The 16,233-nt window shown below is 37.6% G+C and overlaps 1 protein-coding gene across 7 annotated transcripts in view; it reads left to right on the top strand.

The window, feature by feature from the left end:
• The window catches only part of LOC117603132 (kin of IRRE-like protein 2), a 214,410-nt gene that overhangs the window by 29,501 nt on the left and 168,676 nt on the right, over positions 1–16,233 (top strand). The gene's annotated exons all lie outside the window — the stretch shown is intronic.

Genomic DNA, 16,233 nt, shown 5'->3' with positions numbered 1-16,233 from the left:
CGCGCCTCATTGTTCTCTTCCAGCTGGGCATCCGTCATGCCGCGGTAGTTTTCCAATTTTCTTTATTTATCGTCGAGCAATTCGGAAGCAGAAACACCGAGGCCCGTATGCATAACGCGATACTATATATCCCGAGGAATTACTGTCCGTCGTGTCTGATTAATGCAGACAGATTCGGAGCAGCGATATTATTGGTCGCGCGGGGGCGGGGAGTAAAGTTAGAGAAATACGTCGCGCAAATTCTACCGCGGACAGTATTTACAGTTGTACTCGGCTGGTGTGACATCGTGATGCACAAGCCAAGGAAGCCTGAACCTGACGTTGACTGAAATTTACACCGGCTTAGGATTTATATTGGCTTGCGTGAGAAGTTGACTTGTAACTTTCAATGGCAACCAACAACGAAGGCATCTAGTTTTAAATCATAATTTCGTTTGGTATTATTTTTAACGTTAGATATTCAGTAAAACCCTCGAGCGACGGACCATGGAGAAAGCTCTATTTTTAATATTTGATCATGTTAACTTTTATCCAATTTACAATATTTCTTGTTTAATCCAAATCATTCAATTTGATCACCCATGCCGTTTACAAGCTTTGATTAGCTCCCTTCAATTGCATCCTGTGTATTTTTCATCAATTCCATAACTATTATAATTGACTTCTATGAAACCTCTCGGTTAAAGTTTTTGAAGTACTTCAACGCTGACGAGTGTTTTTCGTCGAAGCAATCAGTTAAATTACGTAAAAATTCCACGTTATTCCCCTTCACAGATGGGGGTGCTTTGTGCTGTTCGTGTTGTAATCGATTCGCATTAAACAAGCACTTGTACGTTTGAAATTCGAAGAAATTGGAGATACGGCACCCTTTGATGGTTCAAATACAATGGAACCGAGCGAAAATTCAATTTGAACCCCTTGGAATATAAGGGGAGGCTTGTTGAAGATGAACACTAAGCGATCATTGAAGACAGGATAGGATAAAGGTGTCAAGTCACAAATTAATTATTCGTAAAATTCGAGGATTATTTAATTAGGCATTCTTTCTTAAATTAATCTATGAAAAGAATATTTCTCAGCTATTTTCTCGATCTATCTAAAAATTGTAAAAATTCTAAGACAGTTCGTTGAGAATAGACAGATGTTGTCTCGGAGGTATCGAAGATTTTCCCGAAGAAAAGTGATTCAGGACACGTATCGAATTATCGTGCACGAGCTCGTTGTCTGTTCGCCGAGGAAGAAGCTCGTGATCGGAGCGATCATCGACCTTACGATTCCGAAAGTCTTGCAAGCCGTAACGCGAGCCGAATCCTGGTATCGAGGAGATTCTTTGCGGTAGGGTGTTAGGTAAAAGCTTGTCCTGGGGTTGAGTTCCCTTTTACGACTGCTTTCACCGGCTTACGGCGGTTTGGGGTTGCACTTTTCAAAGTGGACCACCGCACAATGGCTCTGCTTACACGCGGTGACGTAAAGACGTGGAAAAGTAGCGTTGAATTGTCAAAGCTTTGCCGAATACTACTCTGTCGAACCTCGTAAATATCGTACGAAGCAGTCTTTTAGAAAAATTCTCTTCGTACTCTCATTGAATACTTGTATTTACAATACCCTTCCATAGGAAGCAGTGTTGTATAATGATATAAGAAGGGTTCGGATGGTGCCGAAGCTTGTTATTTATGTTATGATCTTTCTTACTTGGATTATAATAATGGAGAATTGAGAATAATATTATTAGGGGAGAATTGTCTATATGCTACTATTTTTTTAAATATAAATTAACCCTATAAGATTTAAAATATTGTATGTCTATATTCCATATTTTATAATTTTAAATATTATATGAAATCATATTATGTGAAATGATAAGTGGTAGAATATAGACACCACTCCCTTATAGAGAAGTGGTGGCACAGGGATTTCGGCAGTTCTCATTTGGCTCGGTCGAATATTGTCCTAATGAAGGCGCCGTGGTGTTTGATAATAATTGGAAGGTATGGCGTTGTTAATTTTTAACGCGACACTTCATTCGCACTTGCTGCTATAGACTTGCGTAGTATTGATTGTAAGGACGATTAAGGTTAAATGAAGTAGGTGTGTAAAATTTATGTTAATGTATGCCTACAGAATTTTTATTGTTACTTAATAATTAAAATTCTAATTAAATTTAATAAAGGCAGTTAGATCGTCATTAAATACAAGAAATGATATTAGGCCATCATTATTACTTTTAAAATTTTTTGGACAGTATCTTGCAATGAAATTTTGATAATATTTCAACGTTTTTAACAAATCTTTATGTTGTAATTTTTGCATACCAGTAGAATCACATATTTCACAGTGTTATCAGTATTATATGACTACGTATTCATACGTCAGTTATAAATTATGATTTGGAGGAAAGTTATCCGAGCTGGAATCATATTTCCCGATTCCTATATATCAGCTAATTAAAGAAATATGCGTTGAACGATGATCAACCATTCATGAAGAAAGCTTTCATACGGAGAGTGCAAAAAGTAATCTTTAATATTCAAGTAATTTTATACATTATTGATTTACTGAGAAAATTAGAGACCTACATTTTCAATAATCAATATTTCATGGAAATATTTATATACCTTAGTAAATCCTACCTATGTTTAAATCACCGCATTCTTATTTGTCCAGTAAATGTAACTATAATAATTACTCTTTCTCTTTTATCATACCGTTACCATGAAAATCGATTCCACGAAAACCATGAAGAAATTACGTCGGGTACAATCACATGTTGAATAATGCAGGAACGTTCTTTTTTAGCTTGACACGAACTCCTATTTCACCGACTTCCCTTTACCATATTATAATCCATATGCAGTCACGCATCGCGTCGTGTCCAACCACCGAACGACATGATACGTATGTTCAACGTCGATTTCGATAAGAAACAAAATAGAAACGTCATGTCAGTTGGGAATATCGTGAATATCAGCAGGTTGGAGGGTTAACTCTCGGAGGGTGAACCATGAAGAGAGCCCGAATTTTAATTTAATTTTATACTTTATATTATTTTCATTTTCTAAATTTGACACGGTTTTTTAAAAAATTCTTCTTCTCATATATTTCATTTAAAAATTATACATTTCTACCTCTTATCACCATAAATATTTCTATATGAATATTATTTTTTATGTTAGTCTCTTGTACGACACAGCCTATATTTTATCCTGGTGACAAACTAGGAAATCAACAACGTTTCAACCACAGTCGTCATTGGATGCACAAAACGTATGGCGGTCGCGAAGAGGTTGTTGACTTGCGGTTGCAAGCACAGGGTAGATGATACATGGCCGGGACGTGTGGCCTTCCCAGTTGTTCTCTTCTCTTGTCACCCTCCGAAAAAGGCGTCATCCCTTGTGAGACGTGGATTCTCAGAAGTCGAGTGTATAGTTGGGTTCGGAGATATAGTGAGATCGTAAATTAAAGCGTGAACTGGAAACTGTATGTATCTTAAATTGCGTGTACATTACGAAATTTAAGCTACCACGAAAAATTAATTATAATTTTGCATATGGACCTGGACGAGACTCGGACCTCGTATCTTTCCAAAATTTCTATTTAGATCCTCGAATTTTGTATCCTTTCATTTTTAAAAATCAAAATTTCACGCCTCCAATTCGAAACAAAGAAGAATTGTTTTCATTGAAACAGTTTTCTTTAAATTTTTCAACCATTCGTCTCGGAATGAACAACAGAATATACCTTGTTTTTTTTCTAGTGGAAGCTCGAGACTGAGCAAATCAATAATTAAACGTAGCTGACCGTTTCGTTCACCTTTGTGATATATTATTTGTTTGTAGAACACGGAAGATTTTTTCGCTGTGGAACAGTTGCAAATTGCTCTTCTGTATATTTATAGAGGAAAATTTTTATTCCAGTGTATACGGAGCCGGGTTCTAATCAACGCACGTGCTATTATTAGACCCGCGAGTGCAATTTTCTAGAAAATGGTGTGTTTAATAACCAGGTCATTGTTTCTTTCAACTTCTCAGATATGTTTATTTATAAAACATATTTTAATAGTAATAATTATTACCCTTGGCGTAATTAGCATCTTTTTTATGGGGTGGGCAAGATCGATGGAATTAAAAAATATTGGAATATTAAGGTGGTAAAATCTTAGAATTTTAGAAATTCAGGAATTTATAGCCTTGTTCTCGAAATTTTAGAATTTAAGGAATTTATAGTCTCGTCGAAATTTTAGAATTTTAGGACCTTAGAGTTTTAGAATTTTGAAAGCATAAATGTTAAAATGATCAGGAGGCCTTTAACTATTTATCACATAATGTTATAGTTAAAGAAGTGAAACTTTCGCATTTGGTCCTGATTTGCTAGTCAAAGGATGTACCTACTTCCGTGTAAGAAGTTTGTTGTACTTTGTACATCGGTATCGCGTGTCGTGGACAAAGTTCCTTCTTTCCATGCAGCAAGGTAGGGTTCTTTCCTGACTCACGTTTCGTAGCTGATGCACACGTGATCTCAAGGCTCACACGTGAAATGGCACGCGTATGCCGGGCACGCATGCCTCATAAATAATGGTGGCTGTTGGCGCGAGAGTTGGATCACGATTGAAGCGCGGGAAGTAGCTTCGAAAGCAGCCCGCAACTTCCTACCGATATTGCGTTATTACTCTCAGGATCGAAGGTTTCTGTTTCGAAATGGGGGATTAGATCAACCGAAGGATGGAGAAGAGCAACCGTGAGACATGAAAGGCGTTAGAAATCCCACGAGACAGACATTGCGATAAGCGTATTTCGAACGATACTATTATTCTTATTCCTTTTAGAACATAGGTGAATTACCTTTTGTATTTTGGGTATTTTTGATCGAGAAAATTTGCAACTTTTTTCTGAAATTTTAGAATTTTAGAATCGGGAGATTCTAGAACTTACCCCAATTAGGGAGGCTAGAAATTAATTAATTTTTCAGATTTTTCATTTTCTCATTTCTTCAATATTAATAATTTTTGCAGAATAATTTTTCTGTTATTTTTTAACGAAAATTAGTTTCCTTAACGGTTGTCTATTAAAAGCTGCCTATTAGTGATAGATTAATTGATGACTTTCATGAGAAGTTGATGGAGGTTTTCGTAGAAAATTAGGATACTTATGGGAAACTTTGAAACAGTCGAATCACGAGTCGTTGATCAAGCTAATCGTTCAAAGTTTTCGCGAATATGTTGGCTACCTGGAGTATGCAGAAAGTTGGGATCACGTTTAAACTGATTGGCTTTTATAATATCAGCATAGAGACGATCAATGTAAACGACGGTATTTCGAACTGTTATTCAGCACTTTTGAAACTTTATCAATTAACAATGTTAAGTTTTAAATTAAATCTCGCTTCATTATTCAAACTTCGTTCAAATGTTTTCCTTCAAACATTGTTCGTTTCCATGAAATCACAGCATTTATCAAAAGTTTAATAAAACATTAAACTGATATAATTTTTTACGCGATCCAGCTTAATTAATATTTAATATGAATTAAGTGAATGTATCATTTCTCGATTAACGTAATTTCTTATGATATAATGTATAGCCTGCCATGTGTTTCGCGTCCGCAATACGGGTCACTATTAATTGCAATATTAATCTCTGTTCGTGGTGTATTTGATTTAAAACTCCCCACCATTTTTTCCAATTGTGCAAGCAATAAAGTGTGTTCTAAATTCAACAAAAAATAGCGTTTTATATTTTATTTGCATACGGTGATATTTGATCTATGAAAGCCTACGCCATAGGGGTATAACAATCAGAATAATTCAAATTTCTGTAGCCCGAGGATATCCGATTTTCAAAGGCTCCGTTAATTGATAAAATTGATTCGGAAATTGAAATTTATTCTAAACGAAATTAATTAATTTTCCTCCAACTTTTATTCTCAAACAATCATTACACAATTGTTATTTCACGCTATTTTTATGTCGTTAAATCGTGTCAGATTTTCAGTATTTCGAAACCTACCACGAACTAAAAGAAACATTTATCTATTACAATCGTATAATAGAGTCACGCTTTTGTACCCAGCAAACAGAGAGGAAAAAGTAGACCAAAAAAAAAAAAAAATATATATATATATATACACAGCTACGAGTGGATGATATTAAAAGGTCAAAAAGTCAAACGAAACGTTAAACTGTGTTTTTTTGTTTGATACTAAAGCTTTCAAGGGATCCGTGCAACGGGGACGAAGCCAGTTACTCGCGTCACCGCTGTCCACGTTTGTTCCGTTCCTCTTTTTCCCTCTCGGATTTCGCCCGATACAATTTTCCCTCGCTTATCACCGAAACGCGCAGTTTTTCCTCTGAAACGAAATTCTGCTCACGGACACGGCGTGCAATCGTAAACATACCGAACATTCGACGAAGCGCCGCGTTTATCGCGGCGCTCGGGATTCCAGAAGTTGAGGATGTTTAGAATTCCGAAACGGAGCATGGTCCGTGCTATTCGACCGCATTCTTCGTCTCACGTGACGGCCAGGAAACTTCTGGAGTACCACTTTTCCGGACGGTCGTTCTTTACTCGCAAACATTTCGTTGTCGTATCGGTGGACATTAGAAAACCCGTTGTACTATAAGTTCCGAGCGAACGGCTCCTCTCTTTTGTTAGTCAACTTGAATTTCCGTCTGCTTGTTAGTATATGGAATTATTCGATGCAAACATTGAACTCTTTATGATTTTAATTCGGTGGTCAAGTTTCAATTGAATTATAAATCTATAAATAAAATTATTAGCTTTCAAAGAATAATAAATAATTGAATATTATAGAGCTTCCGATTTCAGAGATGAGTTTATTAGCGTTCCCCGTCTGACAGAATTTCATGGGTGTCAGAATGACTTCAAGTCGATCGTATGTTAATTTACGTACGATACGTCAATGCAAGCATCGATGCGCATTAATTAACTGACAGAGTTAATTGTTTGGAAACCGGACACGTTTCGGGTGAATAAATCGATAAACTGGCTCTAGTTCGCGTTTTCACTCTATTGCCTTATGTTTTGTTGGGAACTCGAATGAATTCATTGGAAATGGGGTTGAAATTTTCTTAAAGTTCAAGAAACAAAATTAATTAAAAAAACATTTTACAAAATTTCAATAATATTAAATTTTTAATTTTATGTTTCATGTTATTTCCATTTCTTGTTATTTAAGATAACAAAAATCTAATTATACTATTTTTTTTTATAACACTTAATTATAGATAACTTAACATAGTCGAACTAAACGACTTATTCGGTATAGTAATTACTAAAAGAATAATTAAAGGGAAAGAACCATTTGTCATAGCCAAGTTCCAGTTCCACCCGTGAGAAAGTGAAAGATTGCGAAAGAAAAATAACTATTCCACTTACCAAAGAATTCAAGGTAATCAAGAAACGATTGACGGACCCATTAGTCGAACCTTGAACTTAACATTCTATTCATCTAATCTAACGCTTACATCTTTCCTTGATTATACCATCAAATCTCGAAGGAACTAAAATTCACTACTTTAATTAACCCGTTAACAGACGGCTGTCCTAATGAACTTTTCTCTCACGAAATATTATTGTCGATTTTTCGCGGTTAGCAGTTTAATACTCGCGTCCCGTGTTAAATGAAGGTAAAGAAAGAAAATAGAAAAAAAAAAAAAAAAAAAAACACGTTGCGCCAGAGAATTATGTATTTCAGTCGGAACAACCGTGACTAATTGCAAACTGTCAAACTCATTTTTCGCGGTGAAACTCGCAAATGTTCCACGCCGTGAATGAACCTGTAATACCTGCTGGCCCGGGGGTAGAGGTAAGGTTGGCAGAAAATGGTAAGGACCATCCTGGGAGCGCTTCGTCATCTCTAACTCCTCGTGGTCCTCCAGTACCGTCGAATCCCATGGCTCCCCAACTCACGACCCCTTGGAGCTACCCTTCCCCGTAGTTATCTCGGACCCTTCGAGCGCGATCAGACACTCGGTGCCGGCGTTGCCTGACATTTCCTTGGCTGAGGAAAAAGAGGAGTGCCGTCGTGGCTGGGAAAAGAGCAGGTCTGAAGATTAAAAATTTCACGGCTTGATAAGGACACTTTTTTTTTTTCTTTTCTTTCCACCGTCGTCGCTTCTTCGGAGAGAAGCAGAAGTTTGTTAGCATATCGCGCTTTGGTGAATTAAATTGAAATTGCACGGCCATCTATGTGTAAATTCAGTCTTATCTCCCGGAACGATTCTACTCTCTTGATATTTATATCGTAAAAGAAATTATCTTTGAGATTCGAGATTATCTTGGATCGTTGTTAACCCTTTGTAGGCAAACGTATCTTCTTATAATTTAAAAATTTACTACTTTTCGTTTTAAAAAGGTTTGAGAAAAGGTTTGAAAGATACAAAATTAAATTTTTTCGGTGTCTTTGTTGTAAAATTAATAAGAAAATATTGGTAGGAGTTAAGCTGTTGGTATTAGAGGAAATCTTTTGGACTGGAATCGATGATGTCGGGAAGGTATCGAACGGAAGCTAAAGTATCGACGTAGTATCTCGTCTCCGGAGCTTTGCTTTTTCTTTCGCTGACATGACGAAAGAAGCAATGAAAAATCACTGCGCGAGATTGCACTCTATGGGACGGACATAAATTTCAAAGTGCACCGATACACTGGAACCGCGGCTGTTTATCAGCGGCTATTCCAGCACCGTGAAGAAATAGAGCCGGATATCTATTAATTTTGGTGTAACGGTTCACTAACCGCCAACAGATATCCGGTAGAATCTAAAGGAGGAAGGTGTATAGCTTCTGAGAAGCGTATTTTCCTGCCGTCTACCATACGAATAGGGTAAGCGAGGGGTAAGAATCGGGAGAAAATATGGTTTGACAGCAGGGATTTTAAAGTGAAATAAGATGGCATTGCATTAACATATACATTCTCCGACGAAATTTTATTCGACCATTTGCCGCTGTGATAAAGAATTCCGCGCCGTAGCAGCTCGATATGTTCTGGGATTTAATTCTTTCCTTGCGGAACAGTGCACGAATTTTTTAACAAATGCTACTGTATCGGATATTCCCCAGAAACTGAAATGAAAATCAAATTTTCATTCTTAGTTTTCAGCGAACGCACACGCTAAACGAATTATTTGCTGTGCATTAAAATTGTAAAAATCATCCAGCGTTATCAACCAAAAATTGAAAACGTTGCCTAAGTCATTCACAGCTCAAAGCAATTGTGGCGTTAATTCACCCCTGCATCTATAATAAAATCCAATGAAATAGCTCGATTTATGAGTTATTAATTTAGAAGGTTACTCGAAAGTGGGTGACGTTTAGATTCGTCGAAATTCGGACACGTGTGGCTAGCTGGCACGCCTCGTTCTTGAAACTTACCGAGGACAGCAAACTCTCGGTTAAGTGACGAGGGTGGGTGTTGCACGTTGCGCGCAGGTGGTCGTTTCACCGATAGAACTGAAGTAGCGTGAACACAGAGGGATGGTCTTTGGGAGAGCCGGCTACGAGGCCATTGTTTTCGCCTTAACTATAGCGTGGCTTAGTCGGCAACGGGCTAGTCGAGGTGGTAAATTAACAATTAAACTGTAACAGGATTTTCAGTCGTCTACCCGGGACCGGAAATCCAATACCCGTCGCCTCTTCGGCATCCTTAGAAGCGGCCGCGAGTACCGTGGATAATTAAACGCAACACCGTATGACCGACGTATGGGCTTCTCCTCTTCCAGTCCCATCCCAAACCGCTTCCTGTTACCCGTTTCGCACTCCTCTCGTGAACGCAACCGCTCGGCCGTCTGGAAATTGGAATCCTGTAATCTATGGTGCTCACCGAGGAGAGAACAGTTGGATTAATGTCCGACTATCGCGGACGCGCCCGAGCTGCTCGACATCCACTGGACCCATGTGTCGTTATCTGGGGAAATCGACTTTTCGCGGACGTTGCGTTTGTCCATTCTCCAGACATATCGGCTGGAATTCGTTCGCGCGGATTGCTTTTTGCGCACGGAACGATGGAACGATGAAGTTTCGACTGTAGGTACCTGTTAACGCGAGGAGAATAGAAATTTATCACTATTGCACTGATTTTCAAATTGGATGCTACTTTCAGCCGTTTGGGGGCAGACGGCTAATTGTTTAAAAGATATTAACAATTACAGTTAGTTACTCCTTACATTCTGAAGTATGACAAACTCACACATACAACTCGCAATCTAGAGATCCACGGTTCAAATCCTTGGTTCTCAACATTTTTTTTTTTTTTTTAATGATAATTTGTCTCTTTTTGAATAACTATTACATAAAAATTATCATAAAGAAAAAAAAAAAATTGTTGGGAACCAAGGATTTGAACCGAGGACCTTCAGATTGCGAGTCATGGATCCGCTCCGTGGTTAACCACATGACTCGCAATCTAAAGGTCATCGGTTCAAATCTTGGTTCCCATTTTTTTTTTTTTTTTTTTTTTTTTTTTTTTTAATAAATAATAATAATAATAATTTGTCTCTTTTTGAATAACTAAAATTCTATATAATTCTAAACTAAAATTCTATATTTTAAATTCTATAAAAATTGAAGTGTTCTATTGAGCTTTGAAATGGAAGACGATTTTGGAGTGAATATTCTTGAGGAGTATATTTGCAATCCAAGGCTTTATCTTCGAATGATAATGCAAGTATACGCTCTATTACTGCATTATTATTCGCCATTCAACGTCCATTAAACCAAAGACCCTGTTCAGAATTTCCTGGAAACTGCCTTTCTAGATACGGTGTATATGGAGTATCTAATGTGTTGTTGTCATCTCATTTGCAAGAAAATTGGGAGTCTGCGATTACGTTACTGTTAATTTTGCCAACCGTTTCGAAGACGTGAGCATTCAGCTCGTAACAGCTATTGGCTTCCTGCGGTAAGATCGTTAGCGACGAGCATTCACCTACTGTGAAACGAGAATTTCTTCGAGCCTCAGTACGATCGATTCATTTAAACTTCCTGTAAGAACCATTCTGAAAATTGTACAATCAAAGTATCTATTAACGTAATGAATCATCTTGCACATTCTAACAGCAATTTCCAGATTTCGCGTTCTTCGTGCGACGTTCTCGAGACTTGAATCGATTAAGCCCCAGGGAAGCAGATGTTCAAAATTGCTTGCTACTAATATTCATTTTATCTACTATGTATTTCGCGAACATGTTTTTATGGCGTGCAAGATAATACAACAGTATAGTTGTAATTAGAACAATGAATCTATCGTCATTAAAATTTATAGTGCTCGTTTGAAAATTAATTATTGATTGGTTTAATTTCTAATTAATTACTTGGCATTACAGTATTTGACAGTTTTATGAAAATTAAAGTCCATGTTCCAAAGTTTATCTTTGCCATAAAATGATTAAAAATTTCAGTACTATTTTGTGTGATATTAAATTGTTAGTAATGTTAGCGAGAATAGCAATTTTATTTAATGCTGACAGCCCTTAGCTTTTAATTTTTGTAAAGCTTGCATCATGTTGAGAGCACCATAACGCACAAAAGCATTCAACGTGCAGTGCTGTTTTTAAGATTATTTATGACATCAAACATGGAGTAGCTGGCTTCCAGTGTAATTAGGGCCCCTCGTTATGCAGCTTTTGTAAAAAAAAAAAAAAAAAAAAAAAATGCATCACCTAAGCTGAGACACATGCCGCGTGATAATAATTACAACTATGTGGTCCAATTAGTAACGCACTTTGTGTTTCTTGAAACTACAATTCTAATTGGTACTTTTCCCTGTGATCAAATATTTATAGAAGAAAGAAAAATTCTTTCTTTTTTTATTATTTTAATTTATATACACCCCCTCTTATTTCTTATAAGCAGAGAACAGTAGTGCGATTATACTTACAAGCGTCAATAAACTCATTAAGCAGCTAGCCTGTCATAAGCCCGTTAACCCTTTCGTGACCAACGAGACATATACGTCCCCACTTAACTTTTTTTGCTCTTGCACCTAAGAGGACGATAAAAATCCAATTCTAGCCTGTGCTCTAATGTAGTAGAATATTCCCTTCATTAAAATCCTAGTAATAATGCTTTTTATCTGAGGGCATTTCTTTATTTTCTTTTTTTCTTATTTCTTTACAGTTCTACATTGCTTTAACTAATATTTTTGATTAAAATTTGTAATCATTGCTAGAAAAAAATATTAGAGTCTAACCCATAGATTAAAACATGTATTATTAACCCTAAGATGGTGGATCATGGAGAGAGCTCCAATTTTAGATTAATATTCTTGCATATGTTTTGTAAATTTAGATTATGATTAACATAGGCTCCTCTGTTCAAGGGTTAAAATTTATGTTAGTTCTCCGCTCGTTTATTTCTTTTTTTCTTTCATTTTCTACCATGCTGTTTTATATTAAAAGGGAGCGTGGCAAACATGCATCAAACGATTTCGAGTGACCGGAATAAAACATGAGCCCGGTGCTTTGACCGACATAAAGGTCTCGATTTATTTGCGTACGAACGGCACGGCGGTCGTTGCAATCGAACGAATTCCAAGGCAAACCAACTGGCACTGCCAGCTTCCCGAAGGATTAAGGTCCCTCGAACCTAAATCAATTCCCGTTTGACAAATCTTCGGCCGATGCCGGTCGACAGCGGATATTTCATTGGTGGTACAATTTCTCTGTTCGCTTTGCACCATTGTACTTGCACTTTAACACTGACCATACGAATTTGCCGTCCCCTAGGGGGTGAGACGGGTCATGTCTGTAATTTACGTGTATCAGCAAAGCCCGAAAGCCGAAGTAATTGAGGTGTTCTATGCTCCGGAACAAAGGTCCTTGATGCCGGTTGATTTTCAATCTACCCGCTCTCGTTGCTTTTCCATCGTTTTATATGCGAATGCAATTTTTTTTTCTTTCTTTCTTCCTTTTATATCAGCAGTTTCGTTCGCACGGAATTTCACTGAGATTTATTGCTTTGCACAACCAGCAGCGGTAAATTTAAATTGTTCTTACCTCGCTACAAATTGATTTTTTTCAATCTTCCTATCGGCAAACCTTTGGGGACCCCCTTGGTTGACAAACGTGGTTAACAAATTGTAATTTAAAGAAGGCAATAGTAAATAAAATTGCACTCGATATTTTTTGAGATAGTAAATGGAGAAAGGAGCTACTTAGAAAGTGGAGCTCGGGCGTTTGCCCCTCTTAGACCCTCCCCCCTGATCCAGTGCTGTCTATTGGCAAATATGGTTCATAACATTTTTATGAGATTTATTATCGTTTAAAATATTTTAACGCATTGTTTTTTTCAATGAAAATAGAAATCGTGAAATTATAATTATTAAGAATAGGAATCGATAATTAATAATTAATCAATCTATATTAAAACAAGGACGGATAAAGCGAACGTCTTGCTATTCTGATCATTTCTTCGCCGAGAATGAATGGACCGCGAATAGCGCCGTCTTCTGACGATTTCATATTATATTCCGTCGCCAAATTTATCGCTGGAATAATGCGAAAATAGTGAGATATTTGAAGGTACAGGTTATAAAAGATGAGGTGGAAGAAGGCTAGAATAGCGGGGCAGTCAAGCAAGCGGTTAAGAATCAAAACCGAGTTGGCAAGAGCACCGGGAATCATGAAAGAGGACGGAGCTAAGGGTGAAAGGGGATTGAAAGGAGAAACAGTCCGAGTAAATTTACGAAACGTATTACTTTGACAAACTGGTGAATTCGGTAACGAAATTTTCTTCGTCGGACGAAAACCTTAAATCCGATTTATGGACTTTGGCGATTTATCATTCTGTGCACACGAGATTGCATAATCGCACCTAACCCTTTCGGTGATATCATATGTATACACGATCATCAAATATGATTTTATTTATTAAATAAAATTATCCTGTTTTAAAGAATTTTTTATTTAGGTCTACACGTATGTAGATATTTAAGAAAATGATTTTACTGTGGTAATGTGTGATTAAACTAGCCATGAAATCTGAGCGTAAACCATTTATACTAGTTTTAATAGAACAGCAGACGGCGGATGACCGAGTGAAGCAAACATTTTCGTCGCGTCGATGTCCGTAAATGATTCAACGAACTTAACAAACGCCACCGTGACCGAAATGTTCGAAATTCCGTAGCCTCGATTACAGCTCGTCCGTATGATATTGTCGTGAGCGTGATAAAGGCTGCGAGTGTTTCGGTTCTGTCCAAAACTTCAACATCCAACGAAATCCCATTCATGCATCAGATATTGGTCGACAGAATCCAGCAAATATTCTCTACTGTTAGAATTGTTATTACTTGAGATATCGAAATTATTTGTTGCTTAAATTTCCTAAGTTTCCTAAAGGCTTAGAATGGGGAAGGGAGGAATAGCGAAGAGCACCGAATTGTACTGTAAAGGCAGAATCGTTCGGCAGCAATTGGAGGCCAGGTGATTTCGTATAAAGTCTTGCTGCTAAGGCAGCAAACGGACCTCTTTTCGAAAGAATACGAGCTTAAGGCGGAGCTTCCATTTGTATCCTCGTGATCGTGCTGATGAGATTGGTCAATAGAATCGAGACAGACATGGAAGACTCGTGTCTTTGAAGCTTCATCGAATCCGGATAAACCGTGGAACGTGCCTCGTGGCACGGGTTGGAAAATAATGGAAGGCAAGCCGATTCATCAGGCTGCGAGTCTCGCACACGTTCGTCGCGTATTTTATTCGGGAAACTCCACGGTGCACGAATAAATACAGTCTTTGTTATATGCTCTCTTTCTTCCTTTTAATCGTGATCTTCTGGAGAAACCACGCTTTAAATGTTTCCTTCTTTTTTCAACCTTTTTTGTGTGTGTGCGCTGTCTGGTTATGAATACAATATTTGCGAAGGTGGATATACAGCGGGTTGGGTACTTTTTATTTCAAATGAAAATAGCAGATAAAGAGGGCAAACAATTACTTGAAGTGAAAGAATAAATAAATTTGTTTAAAAGTACGCATATACTCGGAAAATAAATTTTGAAATTTTATCTGGAGAATAATTTAATAACTTTTATTTTTGGCTAACTAACGTGTTTTAAATTTCAACGTTTTAATTGGATCCACTCTTTTATTATTATTTTTTTTAGTAAAATCCTTTCAGATAAATTTGATAATTAACGGCAGAGTAAACGCTAATATAAATTTCTTTCAACTTTTCAGAACAAAATACGTACACAAAGTATGTGAAACTTTGCGGCCAGGCACGAACTTTAGATTACATTTTGTTCTTCGCTTGCTACGAGTAACTTTGTTTGCTCTCTTGACTATATTAGGTGACGAAGTTGTGTCATACAACTTGGTTAGCTGTGCATACTTGTGCTTTTAATTTTCCAGTAGGAAATTGTTGATGCAATGCATTTTTTAAAAATTCCTATATTTTTGTTTTCGGTGATTGAATTCCTTTTTTCCATGAAAACAAAAATTCATGATTCTTAAATATAAAGTAAAAGCTTATCGAAAGCTAAAATTATTAAACATATTGAAGAACAACCGCATGCCTTAGACATTCCATTATAATATTAATAGTAACCATTGGCCGGTGACCGCGATTACCTCATTCACCCCAAACGGCTGTATCGATCGTCGAGAGGAATTCGTGGCGGCATCGATCCTGCGGCGAATTTGCGGCCGCCCGTTAACTTTTAATCTTCGCATTATCACGTTGACTGAATAAAGGATCCGAAATTTCCATCGCGAGAAGCCTCCCTTGTTCGCGGGCTATCAACGTGAGAGGGGATTAGAGGAGGTGGATCCGAGCGTACCGCTCGCGATTCGAAAGGCTCCTCCGTTCCTGATGAAACGATCGCGTTCGCCGGAACTACGAGAAAGTTGTCGAGAGGAAGCCGTGGGAGTAGACGAAACTAGGAGGCTTAAGGGTGTATCGGGGTACGTTCTCCCGTTGCTGTTCCATCGCAGACGCCGCGCCGCGCCGCGTCGCGTCGCCTTTCCTCTCGTCGTTCTTCGATGCGAGCGTATTAAAACGAAGTTTCGAAGCGGAGAACCGGCGCAGCGAGTAATAGAGGAGTAAGTCAAGCCTCGCAAGTTACACACGACCGACGGTAACGGGCTATTAAACCCTTCCTACGTTCGTTTAACTTTCCTTCTTTTCCGTTTAGTTTTTCTGCTCTTTTTTTCATCCTAACGTCATTTTTACCCTTTCTCCCCTCATTTTTTTTCTTCCCCCTTAGTTTGTCCATTTTCCTCGCTTTCA

Source organism: Osmia lignaria, chromosome 12 (assembly GCF_051020975.1).
Source record: "Osmia lignaria lignaria isolate PbOS001 chromosome 12, iyOsmLign1, whole genome shotgun sequence".
NCBI lineage: Eukaryota > Metazoa > Arthropoda > Insecta > Hymenoptera > Megachilidae > Osmia > Osmia lignaria.
The sequence above is the reverse complement of the archived record's forward strand: the minus strand, read 5'-3'. Positions and strand labels throughout refer to the sequence as shown.